Source organism: Pseudophryne corroboree, chromosome 1 (assembly GCF_028390025.1).
Source record: "Pseudophryne corroboree isolate aPseCor3 chromosome 1, aPseCor3.hap2, whole genome shotgun sequence".
Classification (NCBI taxonomy): domain Eukaryota; kingdom Metazoa; phylum Chordata; class Amphibia; order Anura; family Myobatrachidae; genus Pseudophryne; species Pseudophryne corroboree.
This window is the reverse complement of record NC_086444.1, coordinates 673,506,102-673,527,438: the sequence shown is the minus strand read 5'-3', so window position 1 is coordinate 673,527,438 and position 21,337 is coordinate 673,506,102. Positions and strand designations below refer to the sequence as shown.

At 47.2% G+C, this 21,337-nt stretch overlaps 1 protein-coding gene across 1 annotated transcript in view; it reads left to right on the top strand.

The window, feature by feature from the left end:
* TMEM59L (transmembrane protein 59 like) overlaps nucleotides 1-21,337 on the top strand; it is a 283,368-nt gene that overhangs the window by 112,707 nt on the left and 149,324 nt on the right. The gene's annotated exons all lie outside the window — the stretch shown is intronic.

Here is a 21,337-nt window from a genome sequence, read left to right as displayed (position 1 = left end):
AAAAGTGCGAGCAGCCAATCAGATTATGCTTATCATTTAATAGCTTGAATCTGATTGGTTGCTACGCCCAATATCTCCACGTCTATAAACCTGCATTTTAGTAAATATTAGTGATGAGCGGGTTCGGTTCCTCGGAATCCGAACCCCCCCGAACTTCACCCTTTTTACACGGGTCCGAGGCAGACTCGGATCCTCCCGCCTTGCTCGGTTAACCAGAGCGCGCCCGAACGTCGTCATCATCATCCCGCTGTCGGATTCTCGCGAGATTCGGATTCTATATAAGGAGCCGCGCGTCGCCGCCATTTTTCACTCGTGCATTGGAAATGATAGTGAGAGGACGTGGCTGGCGTCCTCTCACTTTGTTTCAGGGGGCTGCAGTGCAAATATCTTTATTCTGGGGACCAGCAGTATTACAGGAGGAGTACAGTGCAGAGTTTTGCTGACCAGTGACCACCAGTATACGTTGTCTGCCTGAAAAACGCTCCATATCTGTGCTCAGTGTGCTGCATATATCTGTGCTCACACTGCTTTATTGTGGGGACTGGGGACCAGCAGTATTATATAGGAGGAGTACAGTGCAGAGTTTTGCTGACCAGTGACCACCAGTATACGTTGTCTGCCTGAAAAACGCTCCATATCTGTGCTCAGTGTGCTGCATATATCTGTGCTCACACTGCTTTATTGTGGGGACTGGGGACCAGCAGTATTATATAGGAGGAGTACAGTGCAGAGTTTTGCTGACCAGTGACCACCAGTATTATACGTTCTCTGCCTGAAAAACGCTCCATATCTGTGCTCAGTGTGCTGCATATATCTGTGCTCACACTGCTTTATTGTGGGGACTGGGGACCAGCCTGGGCGGTGAGAAACGTGTTTCCGTTATACACCGTTAATTCACAGGCAACTACAGATTTGATTGAAGTACTGTGTCCCCGGTACCAAATACCATCTAGGTTCCATTTCTCTAGGCAGGCGATACCGAAAATGTACACAGACCTCAGAAAAAGAGTCACCAGTGTCCTAAAAAATGCAGTTGTACCCAATGTCCACTTAACCACGGACATGTGGACAAGTGGAACAGGGCAGGACTATATGACTGTGACAGCCCACTGGGTAGATGTATTGCCTCCCGCAGCAAGAACAGCAGCGGCGGCACCAGTAGCAGCATCTCCCAAACGCCAACTCGTTCCTAGGCAGGCTGCGCTTTGTATCACCGCTTTCCAGAAGAGGCACACAGCTGACAACCTCTTACGGAAACTGAGGAACATCATTGCAGAATGGCTTACCCCAAATGGACTCTCCTGGGGATTTGTGACATCGGACAACGCCAGCAATATTGTGTGTGCATTACATCTGGGCAAATTCCAGCACGTCCCATGTATTGCACATACATTGAATTTGGTGGTGCAGAATTATTTAAAAAACGACAGCGGCGTGCAAGAGATGCTGTCGGTGGCCCGAAGAATTGCAGGCCACTTTCGGCATTCAGCCACCGCGTGCCGAAGACTGGAGCACCAGCAAACAGTCCTGAACCTGCCCTGCCATCATCTGAAGCAAGAGGTGGTAACGAGGTGGAATTCAACCCTCTATATGCTTCAGAGGATGGAGGAGCAGCAAAAGGCCATTCAAGCCTATACATCTGCCTACGATATAGGCAAAGGAGGGGGAATGCACCTGACTCAAGCGCAGTGGAGAATGATTTCAACGTTGTGCAAGGTTCTGCAACCCTTTGAACTTGCCACACGTGAAGTCAGTTCAGACACTGCCAGCCTGAGTCAGGTCATTTCCCTCATCAGGCTTTTGCAGAAGAAGCTGGAGACATTGAAGGAGGAGCTAAAACAGAGCGATTCCGCTAGGCATGTGGGACTTGTGGATGGAGCCCTTAATTCGCTTAACCAGGATTCACGGGTGGTCAATCTGTTGAAATCAGAGCACTACATTTTGGCCACCGTGCTCGATCCTAGATTTAAAACCTACGTTGGATCTCTCTTTCCGGCAGACACAAGTCTGCAGACGTTCAAAGACCTGCTGGTGAGAAAATTGTCAAGTCAAGCGGAACGTGACCCGTCAACAGCTCCTCCTTCACATTCTCCCGCAACTGGGGGAGCGAGGAAAAGGCTAAGAATTCCGAGCCCACCCGCTGGCGGTGATGCAGGGCAGTCTGGAGCGAGTGCTGACATCTGGTCCGGACTGAGGACCTGCCAACGATTACTGACATGTCGTCTACTGTCACTGCATATGATTCTCTCACCATTGAAAGAATGGTGGAGGATTATATGAGTGACCTCATCCAAGTAGGCACGTCAGACAGTCCGTACGTATACTGGCAGGAAAAAGAGGCAATTTGGAGGCCCTTGCAGAAACTGGCTTTATTTTACCTAAGTTGCCCACCCTCCAGTGTGTACTCCGAAAGAGTGTTTAGTGCAGCCGCTCACCTTGTCAGCAATCGGCGTACGAGGTTACTTCCAGAAAATGTGGAGAAGATGATGTTCATCAAAATGAATTATAATCAATTCCTCGGTGGAGACATTCACCAGCAATTGCCTCCAGAAAGTACACAGGGACCTGAGATGGTGGATTCCAGTGGGAACGAATTAATAATCTGTGAGGAGGGGGATGTACACAGTGAAAGGGGTGAGGAATCGGACGATGAGGAGGAGGTGGACATCTTGCCTCTGTAGAGCCAGTTTGTGCAAGGAGAGATTGATTGCTTCTTTTTTGGTGGGGGCCCAAACCAACCAGTCATTTCAGTCACAGTTGTGTGGCAGACCCTGTCGCTGAAATGATGGGTTTGTTAAAGTGTGCATGTCCTGTTTATACAACACAAGGGTGGGTGGGAGGGCCCAAGGACAATTCCATCTTGCACCTCTTTTTTCTTTCATTTTTCTTTGCATCATGTGCTGTTTGGGGACTATTTTTTTGAAGTGCCATCCTGCCTGACACTGCAGTGCACTCCTAGATGGGCCAGGTGTTTGTGTCGGCCACTTGGTTCGCTTAGCTTAGTCATCCAGCGACCTTTGTGCAAATTTTAGGACTAAAAATAATATTGTGAGGTGTGAGGTGTTCAGAATAGACTGAAAATGAGTGGAAATTATGGTTATTGAGGTTAATAATACTATGGGATCAAAATGACCCTCAAATTCTATGATTTAAGCTGTTTTTGAGGGGTTTTTGTAAAAAAATACCCGAATCCAAAACACACCCGAATCCGACAAAAAAATTTCAGGGAGGTTTTGCCAAGACACGTCCGATTCCAAAACACGGCCGCGGAACCGAATCCAAAACCAAAACACAAAGGCCCTCATTCCGAGTTGTTCGCTCGGTAATTTTCTTTGCATCGCAGCGATTTTCCGCTAATTGCGCATGCGCAATGTTTGCACTGCGACTGCGCCAAGTAAATTTGCTAAGAAGTTTGGTATTTTACTCACGGCATTACAAGGTTTTTTCTTCGTTCTGGTGATCGTAATGTGATTGACAGGAAGTGGGTGTTTCTGGGCGGAAACTTGCCGTTTTATGGGAGTGTGTAAAAAAACGCTGCCGTTTCTGGGAAAAACGCGGGAGTGGCTGGAGAAACGGGGGAGTGTCTGGGCGAACGCTGGGTGTGTTTGTGACGTCAAACCAGGAACGAAACTGACTGAACTGATCGCAGTGGCAGAGTAAGTGTCGAGCTACTCAGAAACTGCTTAGAAATTTCTAATCGCAATTTTAAGAATCTTTCGTTCGCAATTTTGCTAAGCTACGATTCACTCCCAGTAGGCGGCGACTTAGCGTGTGCAATGCTGCTAAAAGCAGCTTGCGAGCGAACAACTCGGAATGAGGGCCAAAACCCGAAAAATGTCCGGTGCACATCACTAGTAAATATACCCGTGAGAGTCATCTCTCATGTTTAAGTGCATCCAGTAACGACAAAAAAGCATTAAACATTACAATTACAAACATATTTATAAAGCCCAATGTTAGATGTTTTAGTAATCCTAAAATTTAAATTACTTGTGTACTGTAGGATGTTCTGAAAGTTGGGAGACAAGTAGGAGAAGGCAGAGGGTTCAGATTCAGTATTCATTTTACAAACTATTATCAGGCTTCTGAAAATAGATTTTAGCTGGTAAGTGCTATAAATGGCATAGGAAACAAGTCTATTAAGGTAATTGCCTGTTTGTCCTTTAAACACTTGCTTGACAAATTATTGAAAGTGAACTAAAGGGCTGATGCAAAGTCTGTAACAAAGCGAAAAAAGGAGCATGTGCAAAGAGAGTTATAGGCCCTACACACTGGCCGACAATCCTCAAATATATGAACGATCTCATTCATTATTGAAGCAGATACCATTCATATCTTTGAGTGTGGAGTCACCAGCGTTGAACGATGCGCGGCCCCGCTCTGTTGGCTGTGCATGCAGGCCAATATGGACGATCTTGTCCATATTTGCCTGCACTTGTACGGAGCCGGGTGACGGGGGGAGTGAAGAAACTTAATTCCCCCCTTCACTGCCCCCCCGCCGCTGGGTCGCCCGTCTGCCGTATCGGCGGTCGGGCAGCTCGGCGGCAGATCGCCTTGTCTGTAGGGCCCTTTAGATTTGGGTAGAGTGTGTTCAAACTGGAATCTAAATTTCAGTGTAAAAATAAAGCAGCCAGTAGTTACCGTGCACAGAAACAATATAACCCACCCACATCTAACTCTGCACATATTATATCTGCCCCACCTGCACTGCACATGGTTTTGCCCACTGGAGAAAGATTTTGCTTTTGCGATTGAGTCTGAATTAGGCCCAGAAGCAAGGGAAGTAACAATACAGAAAAAGGCGAGTTATAATACTCAAACAGGAACACAAACATTGGCAATACCATTAACATCTGATACTGTACAATGTTTGGGCTAGTGCAGTGCAATGGATGTAATGCATTTGTTTTGCAAGAGGCATTGTGGAGACTCAGCTGCTGTCCAATCTGTAAGCAATTTTCTCTCATGAAGGAGGAGATACCTAAACTGCATGCTGAGATATGTAGGAGATATGTGTCCTTGAAGCCACCACTGCCTCAGAGAGCCACCGGAAGACATTGTGTCTGGACTACTGTGGGCCCTGAAAGACAGCAATTTCCAGAGGGACACAGACACCTCCCACAAGCTGTGACACTGCAAAACTCATGTGCTGCTCTTGCAGGGCTAGAAGATACAACTAATATAGGCAATACAGAACAGGAAGATATGGGGACTTCTAATATTATAAAAATAGGAAAAGGGAATAGGAACAGAAAAACTACATCTCCAAAAAGGACTGCACTTCTCTTGGGAAATTCCATTATTAGAGGAGTACATCTTGGAAATGCTAATGAAGTAGAGAAACATATAAGGTGATTACCTGGAGCCACAGCTACAAGCAGAGGCGGATTGACCATAGGGTGTACAGGGAAGATACCCGGTGGGCCGATGCACCAGTGGGGCCTGTTTTGTTTGAGGACACGTGGTCCTTTTTATAGACATAATGAATAAGATGCAAAATTATTTGCATATATGAAAATGACTTTGCCACTTAGCCTGTGATTGCAGATGATCTAGTGTATGCTCTGTCTGCCTGCTTGGCTGACATATAAGATTGAGTGAATAGTGATTGGGATACGCGGTTGGTGTAATAAGCAAAAAAAAATATCTTTCTAAAGAATGATATAGTTTCCTAAATTCTGAAGGTGTATCATATAATGTGCTCATAAAATTTAATTTTATTTCTTTTTAACTTCCCCCTTGGTGCTGGACATGCCAACCATCTGGAAAGTTTTGGGGGGAGGGTGCTGCTGCCATGGCCCATGGCTAGACCTTACACCTCTGGTGCTGCCCATGTGGGCAGCACCAGAGGTGTAAGGTCTAGCCATGTGGGGCCACTAGTACAATTTTTTCCTGGGCTTCTTTTTGTTCCCAATCCGCCCCTGGCTACAAGGGATAAAGAGCCCATGCTAACAATTGTGAAGACAGCAAAAAAAAGATGGGTAGGTGGACGTCGTTGTCCACCTTAGGGACAAATGACCTGGCTAATGCTGAAGTCATGACCATAAAAGATGAATTTAGGAAGTTAGGGACTGCTCTGAAGCAGATGGCAACCACGGTAACTTTTCAGAAGTATTGCCAGTTTACAGAGGGTAAGATAGAACTCATTGCATCAAAAATGTCAATGTTTGGCTAAAGACGTGATGCAATGAGGAGAGAATTAGATTTATAGGCCATTGTCACACCATCTGGCAAGACAGGAGGTTAAGTAAAGGTGCTGCTCCCATCTTCAAGGTGAAACAGAATACTAAGTGAACAGTTTGGATGCTTCATCAAGAACTATTTAATCTAGCAGAGGTGGCCCGTGTTTCTGCAACAAAAGATAATTCAGATCAAAACCAAATAAACATAGGCAGAGAGATGAACATAGCTAGGAAAAGGAAAACCACAAACAAAACTCTTATGAGCTGTGGGGGTCATTCCGAGTTGATCGCTAGCTGCATTTGTTTGCAGCGCAGCGAACAGGCTAAAAAACGGCAGTTCTGCGCATGCGTATGCGGCGCAATGCGCACGTGCGATGTACGGGCACAACGAATGATGTCGTTTTGCACAGGGTCTAGCGATGCATTTCAGTCGCACTGGTTGCCGCAGAGTCATTGTCATGAAGTGGGCGTTTCTGGGTGGCAACTGACCGTTTTCAGGGAGTGTTTGGAAAAACGCAGGCGTGGCTGGGCGAACGCTGGGCAGGTGTGTGTGACGTCAAATCCGGAACTGAATAGTCTGAAGTGATCGCAAGCACTGAGTGGGTTTTGAGCTACTCTGAAATTACACAAAAATTTTTTGCAGGCGCTCTGAGATACAACCGTTCGCACTTCTGCTAAGCTAAAATACACTCCCAGTGGGCGGCGCATAGCGTTTGCACGACTGCTAAAAACTGCGATCAACTCAGAATGACCCCCTTTGTGTGCAAATGCTAGGAGCTTAGGCAATGAAATCCTAGAACTTATTGCAATAATGACAGGGGATGATCTAGATATTGTGGCAATTACAGAGTCTTGGTGTAATGAAAATCATGACTGGGACATAGCTACAGTATACCGGTATATACTTTATTTAGGTAGGACAGAATGGGAAGAATCGGAGGAGGGGTAGCAATGTATGTAAAAAAAAAAAAGCATAAATGCTACCTTAATACAAAGTATTGAAGAAAAAACTGAGGTCCTTTGGATGACAGTAGAAACATTGGAGAAGGCAATTGTTCATATTGGGGTGATCTACAGACCACCAGGTCTGGAAAAGGTACTGGATAAGAACCTATTGCAGGACATCACTAAAATGGCATTGAAAGGAGAGGTGATAATCATGGAAGACTTTAATCTGGGAGGTATCTGTAGCTAGTTCCACTAGAAATAGGGACATTTTGAATTCCTTGTAGGGAGAATCCCTTCAGCAATTGGTGAGGGAGGCCACTCGGAAAGATGCAATATTAGACCTAATACTTACAAATGGAGACAGAATATTTTATGTAAAAGTAGGTTAAATCTGGTATGGTTCAGAATAAAGACAGAGACTGACTCATCCCAGGCAAAAACAAAGGTATTATATTTTAGGAAGGCTGCTTTTGTAGGGATGGGAAAATGTGTAAGCGATTCTTTGGTAGAGTGGAGGAACTTGGAAGGAGTGCAGGAGAGGTGATAAAAATTACAAGATGCAATACTAAAGGCCACACACCTTTGTATCAAAAGGGTTAGGAAAAAAACAAGGAAAAAAATTCTAAAATTGAAAAGTGATGTTGCTGTTATGTGTGCAGCAGCAGTTTTGCGTTCAGCCTTAATCAGCACCTGGAAGCTGCTGCTACCTTCTGTTCTTCATGCTGTTTCCTAGCAGCTGATTACTTGTATGTAATCCATTCTGATTCTCCTGTTATTGCTCAGCCGTCCAATAAGGCTGATGTCAGGGTACTCCATCTTGCCAGTGATAGAGTTTCAGTACCAGAGAGAGTCAGAACCAGTGTGAGCCTGTTTCTGCGAGATCAGCACGTAGCCATTGCACGCTGTGCAAGTTCCCAGTCTCCTGTGTCTTGGTATCTAGTCCCAGTATTCTTGCCAGTCCTGCACCCAGTTCATCTTGGACCTGTATCTGCAATCCTGTATCCTGTGTGTCTTTCTACCTTAGAATCCCTGCTTCAAGTCATCAGTGCACCATTCCAGCCAGTCTTGCACCTTTCCTCAGTCATCCAAACCCTGTCCAGTTTTGCAAACAGCAGTCTAATCACACAGTCCTTTCTGCAAGTTCATTTCCATTCAGTACCTGCAACTTTGTCTCCAGCCTCCAAACAAACTCTTGTGAATCTTGCCAAATTCCAGCCCTGGTATCCAGAATATACAGCCTGCAAGTTTAAGTTTCCCTATGTAATCCAGCTCAGCTCTCATCAAACCTGCCTGCCTTTAGCCCTGCTGTGTCAGTCACTCTGCAATTAACCCCTGCCTTACCAGCTGCATTTCTCCAGGTAAATTATTCTGTTAATACCGTGTTGACTCCTGTGCAGATACCAGGTGACCCAGGCAGGGGGCTGCAACCTGCACATCGGGGGCAGCGAAGCCCAAATCCCCTTGCGGGTTCCCTGGTGAACACCCCCTGGTGTGTTAGACTCTGCGCCCCTGTTCTGAGTCTCGCCAACCACCTGGTGTGTGCTTCCAGAATACTGCTTCCTAACAGTTGCCCATAGCAACCAATCAGATTATGTCTATAATTTCTCTATATTATATTAATATATATTAATATATATTATATTATCAGATTATGTCTATCATTTCTCTATAAAATATTGCTATGTGCAACTTCACTTCTTTTAGTTTTTGAAGCTTTAGTAAATTTATTCCGGGTGTCTTGTTGAGGGAGACAGTGGAATAGCAGATAATCTTATTTATTTTTGCTCAGTATTCACTACTGAAAGAGAGGGGAAGGGGACACAGTTAGTAATTCCACAGTACTGGAAAAGAGCAAGCGTAGTACCACTGCACAAAGGTGGAAGCAAGGTAGACGCAAGCAACTACCGACCAGTGAGCCATACATCAGTAGTAGGGAAATTGATGGAAACACTCTTAGAAGAGTTGTAGCTTATCCAGCAATGTTCAGGATCCCAAACAGCTTGGATTTACTGGGGAGAAATCATGTCAAACAAATCTTATTGACATGGACACGATAGAAACTTTAAAATATATCAAGGGTTTAACAAGTTCCAGGAGGGAAACATTTTTCAAATTAAGAGTAGTATTAGAAAACGAGGACATGCACTGACACTGGAGGGAGGTAGGTTCAGGGGAAATTGGAGGAAAAATTACCTCTCAGAAGGGGTAGTGGACAAGTGGAATAGCCTCCCATCAGAGGTGGTTGAGGCTAAGACTGTAGAGTAATTTAAACATGCATGGGATAGATGTAAGGATATCCTTAAAAAGAAATAAGGATTGAATAGGATTTGAGGTAACAATATGGTTAAAAAAGGGCCAAATGGTCCTTACCTGCTGTCATAGTCTATGTTTCTATGTTAAGACTGTCCGTCCCCCCCCCCCTCTACCCTAACCCTAGCCCTCCCTTTCTGCAGCCTAACCCTATCCTCCCCCTGTATTGTCTGACCCTAAGCTCCTCCGGTGGTGCCTAAACTTAACCCCCCACCCCCCTGCAGTAGTGCCTAACCTTAACCCCATTCCCCTCAGTCTAACCCTGATGAAAGTTTAAGGTTGAGTACACATTCATTCAATCTGTCGATTGGTAAGTTGTATACACAACATGATCTTTGCCCAACACACCTGGCCACAGAAACCAAATGTGATGTTGCCAGCAATGGGTTGGTCAGCCTAACACACAGGCAGATGTAGCGATATATCTGCATAATATATCAGCATTGGCTGTGCTGCAGGGCTGACATGATATGCAGAATCTGTGAACAGTGTCATGCACACACATATCGGGCGTACACACCTTTTGATGGGGTTCACTACGGCTGGCCGGCGGTCGGGCTCCCGGCGACCAGCATCCCGGCGCCGGGAGCCCGACCGGCGGCTTACCGACAGCTTGGCGAGCGCAAATGAGCCCCTTGCGGGCTCGCTGCGCTCGCCACGCTACGGGCACGGTGGCGCGCTACGCGCGCCACACCATTTTATTCTCCCTCTATGGGGGTCGTGGACCCCCACGAGGGAAAATAATTGTCGGTATGCCGGCTGTCGGGCTCCCGGCGCCGGTATACTGAGCGCCGGGAGCCCGACCGCCGGCAAACAGAAGACCACCCCTTTTGATGTACTAACGATATAACATTCGAATGATGTATCAAAAAGTGTGTACCTAACATAAGAAAAACTGTTCCAAATCACATAAATCTTGCTCACTGTCAAATAAATGTCAAATAAAACATCAGCTTGTGGTGATACTGGCAGTGATTGGCAGGGGAACTGTTATTACTGATGAATGTAGTAGTGGGTTGTCCAAAAGAAGGTAAATAGCTTAGTTTCCATATACCACCCATAGTGGCAAAGAAAGGCTCAGGCCATGGGTGCTTTTTGCTTGACATGGTACTAATAGAAACAAACCTAGGTCAATTGTGAGTGACCAACATAGTCATGCATCTGCTGCAACTTCCCAAGAACTAGCTTCTTTCTCTAATACCCCTTTCACACTAGCACCAAAATCCTGGGTTTCTGCATGTGAACGTGTATCAACCCAGGATTTTTGTGTGTGCGTGAAAACATTCTACTTGTCCCGGCTATTAGACCTGGCAAATTCCTGTCTCGCATATCTGAAACGGGTATAAGTGTAGTACTAGTAGTCAGACTGGTCATCTTCAAAACAGACATATCCATAACTAAAACAATAACACTGAGGTTGCTCCGAAGAACAAAATTAATGTTGGAGAATCCAAGGGTGTCTGTGTGATTTAGACATTATTATTTATTTATTAATTAACATTTTCTTATATAGCGCCGCAAATTCCGTTGCACTTTACAATTGGACACAATGATACAGCAAAACTGGGTAATAAACAAATAGTCAGGGGGAGGAAGGCCCTGCTCGCAAGCTTACAATCTATAGGGAAATAGGCATTGATACACAAAGTTTCTAGGTGGTTTGCATGATATCACATCACAGCAATGATGAACCCTGGTCAGAAAGAAGGGAAGGTGAAGAAAGAGAAAATATGTTGAGGATATGTGCTGACTGTACAGTGGGGATATAATCGGATAGGAATGCTTATGAAGGTTGAGTGAGCGGTTCTGGAATGTGATAAGCTAGCCTGAAGAGGTGAGTTTTCAGGGAAAGTTTGAAGGTTAGGAGACTAGGGGAGAGTCTTATTGTGCGCGGTAGGGCATTTCACAGAGTGGGTGCAGCCCGAAGGAAGTCCTGCTATCGTGCATGGGAGCAAGTAATGAGTGTGAATGAGAGACGTAGATCTTGTGAAGATCGGAGAGGTTGGGTTGGGAGATATTTTGAGGTGAGCGAAGAGATGTACATTGGTGTAGTATGGTTAATGGCCTTATGTGTGAGTAAAAGTATTTTATATTGAATACGGTAGAATACAGGTAACCAATGGAGGGACGGACAGAGTGGATCTGCAGACGATGAACGTCTGGCAAGGAAGATTAGCCTCGCAGCTGCATTCAGAATGGATTGTAGTGGTGAGAGTCTCTTTTTGGTCAGACCACTAAGAAGACTATTGCAATAATCAATGCGGGAGATAATGAGAGCATGGATTAGAGTTTTTGCAGTGTCTTGTGTAGGGTAAGGTCGTATTTTGTATATGTTTTTCTCTAACGCCCTAGTGGATGCTGGGGACTCCGTAAGGACCATGGGGAATAGACGGGCTCCGCAGGAGACATGGGCACTTTAAGAAAGAATTTGGATTCTGGTGTGCTCTGGCTCCTCCCTCTATGTCCCTCCTCCAGACCTCAGTTTGAATCTGTGCCCGGACGAGCTGGGTGCTGTTTAGTGAGCTCTCCTGAGCTTGCTATAAGAAAGTATTTTGTTAGGTTTTTTTATTTTCAGGGAGCTCTGCTGGCAACAGACTCCCTGCATCGTGGGACTGAGGGGAGAGAAGCAGCCCTACTCTCTGCAGATAGGTCCTGCTTCTTAGGCTACTGGACACCATTAGCTCCAGAGGGATCGTACACAGGATCTCACCCTTTGTCGTCCGATCCCGGAGCCGCGCCTCCGTCCCCCTCGCTGAGCCAGAAGACAGAAGCCGGGTGAAAGAAGCAAGAAGACTTCAAAATCGGCGGCAAAAGACTCCAGTCTTCACTGAGGTAGCGCACAGCACTGCAGCTGTGCGCCATTGCTCCCACACTACACCCACATACTCCGGTCACTGTAAGGGTGCAGGGCTCAGGGGGGGGCGCCCTGGGCAGCAATTAGGACCTCTAGGCGAAAGTTGGACATATATACAGTTGGACACAGTATATATGCATGAGCCACCGCCATAATATTGTACATAAACGCGGGACAGAAGCCCACCGCTGAGGGGGCGGGGCTTCTTCCTCAGCACTCACCAGCGCCATTTTTTCTCCACAGCTCCGCTGAGAGGAAGTTCCCCAGGCTCTCCCCTGCAGATACACGGTAGAAGAGGGTAAAAAAGAGAGGGAGGGCACATAATTAGGCGCAAAAATCATTATTACAGCGACTACTGGGTTAACACTAAGTTACTGTGTGATTCCTGGGTTATATAGCGCTGGGGTGTGTGCTGGCATACTCTCTCTCTGTCTCTCCAAAGGGCCTTGTGGGAGAACTGTGGTGTGTCGGTACGCTTGTGTCGACATGTTTGACGAGGAAGGCTATGTGGAAACAGAGTGGGAGCAAATGAATGTGGTGTCTCCGCCGACGGTGCCGACACCTGATTGGATGGATATGTGGAAGATTTTAAATGATAATGTTAATTCCTTGCATAAAAGGTTGGATAAAGCTGAAACCTTAGGACAGTCAGGGTCTCATCCCATGCCTGATCCTATGTCGCAGAGGCCGTCAGGGTCTCAGAAGCGCCCACTATCCCAAATTGTTGACACAGATACCGACATGGACTCTGACTCCAGTGTCGATTACGATGATGCAAAGTTACAGCCAAAATTGGCTAAATCCATCTGTTATATGATTATAGCAATTAAGGATGTGTTGCACATCACAGAGGAAACCCCAGTCCCAGACAAGAGGGTTCATATGTATGGGGAAAAAAGGCAGGTGGTGACCTTTCCCCCTTCACACGAGCTAAATGAGTTATGTGAAAAGGCTTGGGAATCTCCAGATAAAAAACTGCAGATTTCCAAAAGGATGCTTATGGCGTATCCTTTCCCGCCAACGGACAGGTTACGCTGGGAATCCTCCCCTAGGGTGGACAAAGCTTTAACACGCTTATCCAAGAGTGTAGCCCTGCCGTCACAGGATACGCCCACCCTAAAAGATGCTGCGGATAGAAAGCAAGAGGGTACCCTGAAGTCCATTTATACACATTCAGGTACCTTACTAAGGCCGGCAATTGCGTCGGTCTGGGTGTGTAGCGCTGTTGCACCATGGACGGATACCTTATCTGAGGAACTTGATACCTTAGACAAGGATACTATATTAATTAACCCTGGGGCATATAAAAGATGCTGTCCTATATATGAGAGATGCTCAAAGAGACAATAGCCTACTGGGCTCTAGAATAAATGCAATGTCGATTTCTGCCAGAAGGGTCCTGTGGACTCGGCAATGGACAGGTGATGCCGACTCAAAAAGGCATATGGAGGTTTTACGTTACAAGGGTGAAGAATTGTTTTGGGAGGGTCTCTCGGACCTGGTCTCCACAGCTACTGCTGGAAAGTCAAATTTTTTGCCATATGTTTCCTCACAACCTAAGAAAGCACCGTATTACCAAATGCAGTCCTTTCGATCACAAAAAGGCAAGAAAGTCCGAGGTGCGTCCTTTCTTGCCAGAGGCAGGGGCAGAGGAAGGAAGCTGCACAACCAGCTAGTTCCCAGGAACAGAAGTCCTCCCCGGCTTCCACTAAATCCACCGCATGACGCTGGGGCTCCACAGGCGGCGCTAGGCCCGGTGGGGGCGCGTCTCCGAAATTTCAGCCACAAGTGGGTTCACTCCCAGGTGGATCCCTGGGCGATAGAGATTGTGTCTCAGGGATACAGGCTGGAATTCGAAGAGATGCCCCCTCACCGATACCTCAAGTCGGCCCTGCCAGCTTCCTCCTTAGAGAGGGAAATAGTGTTAGCTGCAATTCGCAAATTGTATCTTCAGCAGGTGGTGGTCAAGGTTCCCCTCCTTCAACAAGGAAAGGGTTATTATTCGACCATGTTTGTGGTACCGAAACCGGACGGTTCGGTCAGACCCATATTGAATTTAAAATCCCTGAACGTATACCTGAAAAGGTTCAAGTTCAAGATGGAATCGCTCAGAGCGGTCATCGCAAGCCTGGAAGGGGGGGATTTTATGGTGTCTCTGGACATAAAGGATGCATACCTTCATGTCCCCATTTATCCACCTCATCAGGCGTACCTCAGATTTGTGGTACAGGATTGTCATTACCAATTTCAGACGTTGCCGTTTGGTCCCTCCACGGCACCGAGAATATTTACCAAGGTAATGGCGGAAATGATGGTACTCCTGCGGAAGCAAGGGGTCACAATTATCCCATACTTGGACGATCTCCTCATAAAGGCGAGGTCCAGAGAGCAGTTGCTGATCAGCGTAGCACGCTCTCGGGAAGTGTTACAACAGCAAGGCTGGATTCTAAATATTCCAAAGTCGCAGTTGATTCCTACGACTTGTCTGCCTTTCCTGGGCATGATTCTGGACACAGACCAGAGAGGGTTTATCTCCCGATGGAGAAGGCTCAGGAGCTCATGACACTGGTCAGAGACCTATTAAAACCAAAACAGGTGTCGGTGCATCACGGCACGCGAGTCCTGGGAAAGATGGTGGCATCATACGAGGCCATTCCCTTCGGCAGGTTCCATGCGAGGACCTTTCAATGGGATCTGTTGGACAAGTGGTCCGAATCACATCTTCAGATGCATCGGTTGATCACCCTATCCCCCAGGGCCAGGGTGTCTCTCCTGTGGTGGCTGCAGAGTGCTCACCTTTTCGAAGGTCGCAGATTCGGCATTCAGGATTGGGTCCTGGTGACCACGGATGCAAGCCTCCGAGGGTGGGGGGCAGTCACACAGGGAAGAAATTTCCAAGGGCTGTGGTCAAGTCAGGAGACCTGCCTTCACATCAACATCCTGGAACTAAGGGCCATATACAACGCCCTACGTCAAGCGGAGTCCCTGCTTCGCGACCAATCGGTTCTGATTCAGTCAGACAACATCACCGCAGTGGCTCATGTAAACCGCCAAGGCGGCACAAGGAGCAGGGTGGCGATGGTAGAAGCCACCAGAATTCTTCGCTGGGCGGAGAATCACGTAAGTGCACTGTCAGCAGTGTTCATTCCGGGAGTGGACAACTGGGAAGCAGACTTCCTCAGCAGGCACGACCTCCACCCGGGAGAGTGGGGACTTCATCAAGAAGTCTTCACGCAGATTGCAAGTCGGTGGGAACTGCCACAGGTGGACATGATGGCATCCCGCCTCAACAAAAAGATACAGAGATATTGCGCCAAGTCAAGAGACCCTCAGGCGATAGCTGTGGACGCACTGGTGACACCGTGGGTGTTCCGGTCGGTCTATGTATTTCCTCCTCTTCCTCTCATACACAGGGTGCTGAGAATCATAAGAAAAAGAGGAGTGAGAACAATACTCATTGTTCCGGATTGGCCAAGAAGGACTTGGTATCCAGATCTGCAAGAGATGCTCACAGAGGACCCGTGGCCTCTGCCTCTAAGACAGGACTTGTTGCAACAGGGGCCCTGTCTGTTCCAAGACTTACCGCGGCTGCGTTTGACATGCCGTTGACATGGCGGTTGAACACCGGATCCTAGCAGAAAAAGGCATTCCGGATGAAGTTATTCCTACGCTGATAAAGGCTAGGAAGGACATGACGGCTCAACATTATCACCGTATATGGCGAAAATATGTGGCTTGGTGTGAGGCCAGGAATGCCCCTACGGAGGAATTCCAGCTGGGCCGTTTCCTTCACTTCCTACAGTCGGGAGTGACTTTGGGCCTTAAATTGGGTTCCATTAAGGTTCAGATTTTGGCCTTATCCATTTTCTTTCAAAAAGAACTGGCTTCTCTGCCTGAAGTTCAGACGTTTGTAAAGGGAGTGCTGCATATTCAGCCCCCTTTTGTGCCTCCAGTGGCACCTTGGGCTCTTAACGTGGTGTTGAGTTTCCTGAAATCACACTGGTTTGAACCACTCAAAACGGTGGAAATGAAATATCTCACGTGGAAGGTGGTCATGCTATTAGCCTTGGCTTCGGCTAGGCGTGTGTCAGAATTGGCGGCTTTGTCGCATAAAAGCCCTTATCTGGTTTTCCATGCGGATAGAGCAGAATTGCGGACCCGCCCACACTTTCTGCCGAAAGTGGTTTCATCCTTTCATATAAACCAACCTATTGTGGTGCCTGTGGCTACTACTGACTTGGAGGATTCCGAGTTACTTGATGTGGTCAGGGCTTTGAAGGTTTATGTAGCCAGAACGGCTAAGGTCAGGAAAACAGAATCTTTGTTTATCCTGTATGCTTCCAACAAGCTTGGGGCGCCTGCTTCAAAGCAAACGATTGCTCGCTGGATCTGTAACACGATTCAGCAGGCTCATTCTGCGGCTGGGTTGCCGCTGCCTAAATCAGTTAAGGCCCATTCCACAAGGAAGGTGGGCTCTTCTTGGGCGGCTGCCCGTGGGGTCTCGGCATTACAGCTTTGCCGAGCGGCTACTTGGTCAGGTTCAAACACCTTTGCAAAGTTCTACAAGTTTGATACCCTGGCTGAGGAGGACCTTGTGTTTGCTCATTCGGTGCTGCAGAGTCATCCGCACTCTCCCGCCCGTTTGGGAGCTTTGGTATAATCCCCATGGAAGAAAAAAGGGGGGTGTTGTAGGTGCACTGTCTCTAGCATTACTGATATCATATAGCTTAGCATATAATAAATAGTGGAATTTAGTTATGAATTGATCAATGCATGAAGCTGCAGCCCCGCGGCAAGGGACTCCACTCTGCTGCAGTACCTAACACTATAGGGGTTCAAACCTAGGGCACGGGACCCCCCAAAAAACCACAGCCAAGCAACCCCAGGGCATCGCAGGGAATAATTATGTGTAGTGAGAAGGATTAAGGGATAGGTGAGAAAAAAAGGGTGTTATGGGGTTAATTAATATAAGTGAAAAAAATGTGTAACATGTATAATAAACAAACGGTGAAAGTGCCAAATTAAATGTAATGCTGCGATGCCCTGTTGTCGCCCAGCCACGGCAGTCCATGAGGCCCCGTACCCCAGGAGCCACCCCATTTCTGACCTATTGAGCCACCCCATTTCTGACCTATTGTTCTGAATAATTGGACTTACCTGGAATTGTGCCATATTCACAAGTGCAGTCATGCTAGGTACCCTAGTTAAAATAAATGAGGGTCAGGTGCGGGTGGGTGCAAGTCTAAGAATGAAGGTGTCTCACTCCTTCAGGTGTGTCTATACAAAACACTTTTAGTTTGCTAGGGAGGGGCCTTAGACTGGACACCTATAGCTGCCAGTAATGTGAGGTGCTACCTACTGAGACTTGTAGTTCTACAGAAGAAAAAAGGGGGGTGTTGTAGGTGCACTGTCTCTAGCATTACTGATATCATATAGCTTAGCATATAATAAATAGTGGAGTTTAGTTATGAATTGATCAATGCATGAAGCTGCAGCCCCGCGGCAAGGGACTCCACTCTGCTGCAGTACCTAACACTATAGGGGTTCAAACCTAGGGCACGGGACCCCCCAAAAAAACACAGCCAAGCAACCCCAGGGCATCGCAGGGAATAATTATGTGTAGTGAGAAGGATTAAGGGATAGGTGAGAAAAAAAGGGTGTTATGGGGTTAATTAATATAAGTGAAAAAAATGTGTAACATGTATAATAAACAAACGGTGAAAGTGCCAAATTAAATGTAATGCTGCGATGCCCTGTTGTCTCCCAGCCACGGCAGTCCAGGAGGCCCCGTACCCCAGGAGCCACCCCATTTCTGACCTATTGTTCTGAATAATTGGACTTACCTAGGATTGTGCCATATTCACAAGTGCAGTCATGCTAAGTACCCTAGTTAAAATAAATGAGGGTCAGGTGCGGGTGGGTGCAAGTCTAAGAATGAAGGTGTCTCACTCCTTCAGGTGTGTCTATACAAAACACTTTTAGTTTGCTAGGGAGGGGCCTTAGACTGCACACCTATAGCTGCCAGAAATGTGAGGTGCTACCTACTGAGACTTGTAGTTCTACAGAAGAAAAAAGGGGGGTGTTGTAGGTGCACTGTCTCTAGCATTACTGATATCATATAGCTTAGCATATAATAAATAGTGGAGTTTAGTTATGAATTGATCAATGCATGAAGCTGCAGCCCCACGGCAAGGGACTCCACTCTGCTGCAGTACCTAACACTATAGGGGTTCAAACCTAGGGCACGGGACCCCCCAAAAAACCACAGCCAAGCAACCCCAGGGCATCGCAGGGAATAATTATGTGTAGTGAAAAGGATTAAGGGGTTGCTTGGCTGTGGTTTTTTGGGGGGTCCCGTGCCCTAGGTTTGAACCCCTATAGTGTTAGGTACTGCAGCAGAGTGGAGTCCCTTGCCGCGGGGCTGCAGCTTCATGCATTGATCAATTCACAACTAAACTCCACTATTTATTATATGCTAAGCTATATGATATCAGTAATGCTAGAGACAGTGCACCTACAACACCCCCTTTTTTCTTCTGTAGAACTACAAGTCTCAGTAGGTAGCACCTCACATTACTGGCAGCTATAGGTGTGCAGTCTAAGGCCCCTCCCTAGCGTATAATCCCCATGGTCCTTACGGAGTCCCCAGCATCCACTAGGACGTTAGAGAAAATAAGATTTTACTTACCGGTAAATCTATTTCTCATAGACCGTAGTGGATGCTGGGCGCCCGTCCCAAGTGCGGACTTCTCCTGCAATGCTTGTATATAGTTATTGCTTAACTAAGAGTTATGTTATAGTTGCATCAGGGTTGATCTGATGCTCTGTTGTTGTTCATACTGTTAACTGGGTAAAGTTATCACAAGTTATACGGTGTGATTGGTGTGGCTGGTATGAGTCTTACCCTGGATTCCCAAAATCCTTTCCTTGTACTGTCAGCTCTTCCGGGCACAGTTTCTCTAACTGAGGTCTGGAGGAGGGACATAGAGGGAGGAGCCAGAGCACACCAGAATCCAAATTCTTTCTTAAAGTGCCCATGTCTCCTGCGGAGCCCGTCTATTCCCCATGGTCCTTACGGAGTCCCCAGCATCCACTACGGACTACGAGAAATAGATTTACCGGTAAGTAAAATCTTATTTTTAGATGCATGTAACATGATCTTGAGACAGATTGAATGTGGGGAGCAAAGGACAGTTCTGAGTAAAGTATGACACCTAGGCAGCGAGCTTGTGGGGTAGGATTGATTGTTGAGTTCTCAACAGTGATAGAGATATCAGGTTGGTTACTACTATTGGCCGGTGGAAATATAAGTAGCTCTGTTTTGGAAATATTAAGTTTGAGGTGGCGAGATGACATCCAAGATGAAACAGCAGAGTTTTTGTAGGTGTCTTGTTAATTTAGAGTGCCACGGTTGACATCTTGACCTACGTGGAGTGTCCTGGGGCACCCACAAATTAGGGGCCCCCACTCATTCGCATACTCTGGGGGGGGCACCAAGATACATGGACCCCCCTGTGATTCAGGAGCATTTTTCTACTTATGCAGAAACACGCTGACCTGCCTGCCCACCACCTGCATGAGGCTGGCTGTCAGCAGGGTGCCTTCAAAGGTGCTGTCCAGCCACCACCGCAACAAGCTCCAGAAGCTTCCTGACCTGGCCGTACCTGTCAAGGTGTCTCCCAGAAGTCTCACTCCTCATCGCGGCTGCACCCTGCACCTCCCGGCGATCGTGGGTGCACTCCCGCAACCTTCCACCTGGCAATTGTGGGTAAACCCCCCAATCCGGCCGCTCTCCAGCAAATCCCTCAGGACAGTGAAGCAGGGGAAGGTGTGTGTGTGTGTGTGTGGGGGGGGGGGGGGGGGGGGTACAACTTAACCTTCCTGCAGTACCCATGCCATCTCTCCACTACAGAATATATACAATAGCCCTGCTGCAATTTATATATTATGTATTTATTATACATAAACATTGGTGGCCAATGGTGCCAGTAATATATACATTGCTGGCATCTGCCAGCAGTATATATTACTGGCATACATATTCATTGGTGGGCAGTGGCGGCAGTAATATATACATTGCTGTCCTCTGCCAGCAATGTATACAGTGTATTACTGGCATACATATTTATTGGTGGGCAGTGGCGGCGGTAAGATATACATTGCTGGCCTCTGCCAGCAATGTATATATAACTGACATACATCCTGTAATCATTGGTGGCCAGTGAATACCTGGTCACTACAGCGCTCCTGTATCGTGCTGCTGCTGCTCCGTGAGCACGGGGAGGGGGCGGGAGCGGGGCGGGAGCAGGGTGGCGCCGGCGTGCAAGACAGTTCATCCACCATCGCTCGGCACCGTATACACTGAGCGATGATGGATGAACATTGGCCCTTGTTCCGAGTTGTTCGCTCGCTAGCTGCTTTTAGCAGCATTGCACACGCTAAGCCGCCGCCTACTGGTAATGAATCTTAGCTTTGCAGAATTGCGAACGAAAGATTCGCATAATTGCAAATAGAAATTTCTTTGCAGTTTCTGAGTAGCTCGGAACTTACTCTGCCACTGCGATCAGTTCAGTCAGTTTCGTTCCTGGTTTGACGTCACAAACACACCCAGCGTTCGCCCAGACACTCCCCCGTTTCTCCAGCCACTCCCGCGTTTTTCCCAGAAACGGCAGCGTTTTTCCGCACACACCCATAAAACGTCCATTTTCCGCCCAGAACCACCCACTTCCTGTCAATCACACTCCGATCACCAGAACGATGAAAAATCCTTGTTATGCCGTGAGTAAAATACCTAACTTTTAAGTAAAATAACTAACCGCATGCGCTCTACGAACCTTGCGCATGCGCAGTAAGTGACTAATCGCAATATAGCGAAACTCGGCAACGAGCGAACAACTCGGAATGAGGGCCATGGAGCGAGGTGGGCAAAACATTGTGTGCAAAACACACGATTGCCCACCTTGCTGGTGATGATTTTTTTGAGCTCAAAAACACCAAAAGTGTCAGATGTAGTACTGCTGGTGTCTACCTCCCTCCACCTATC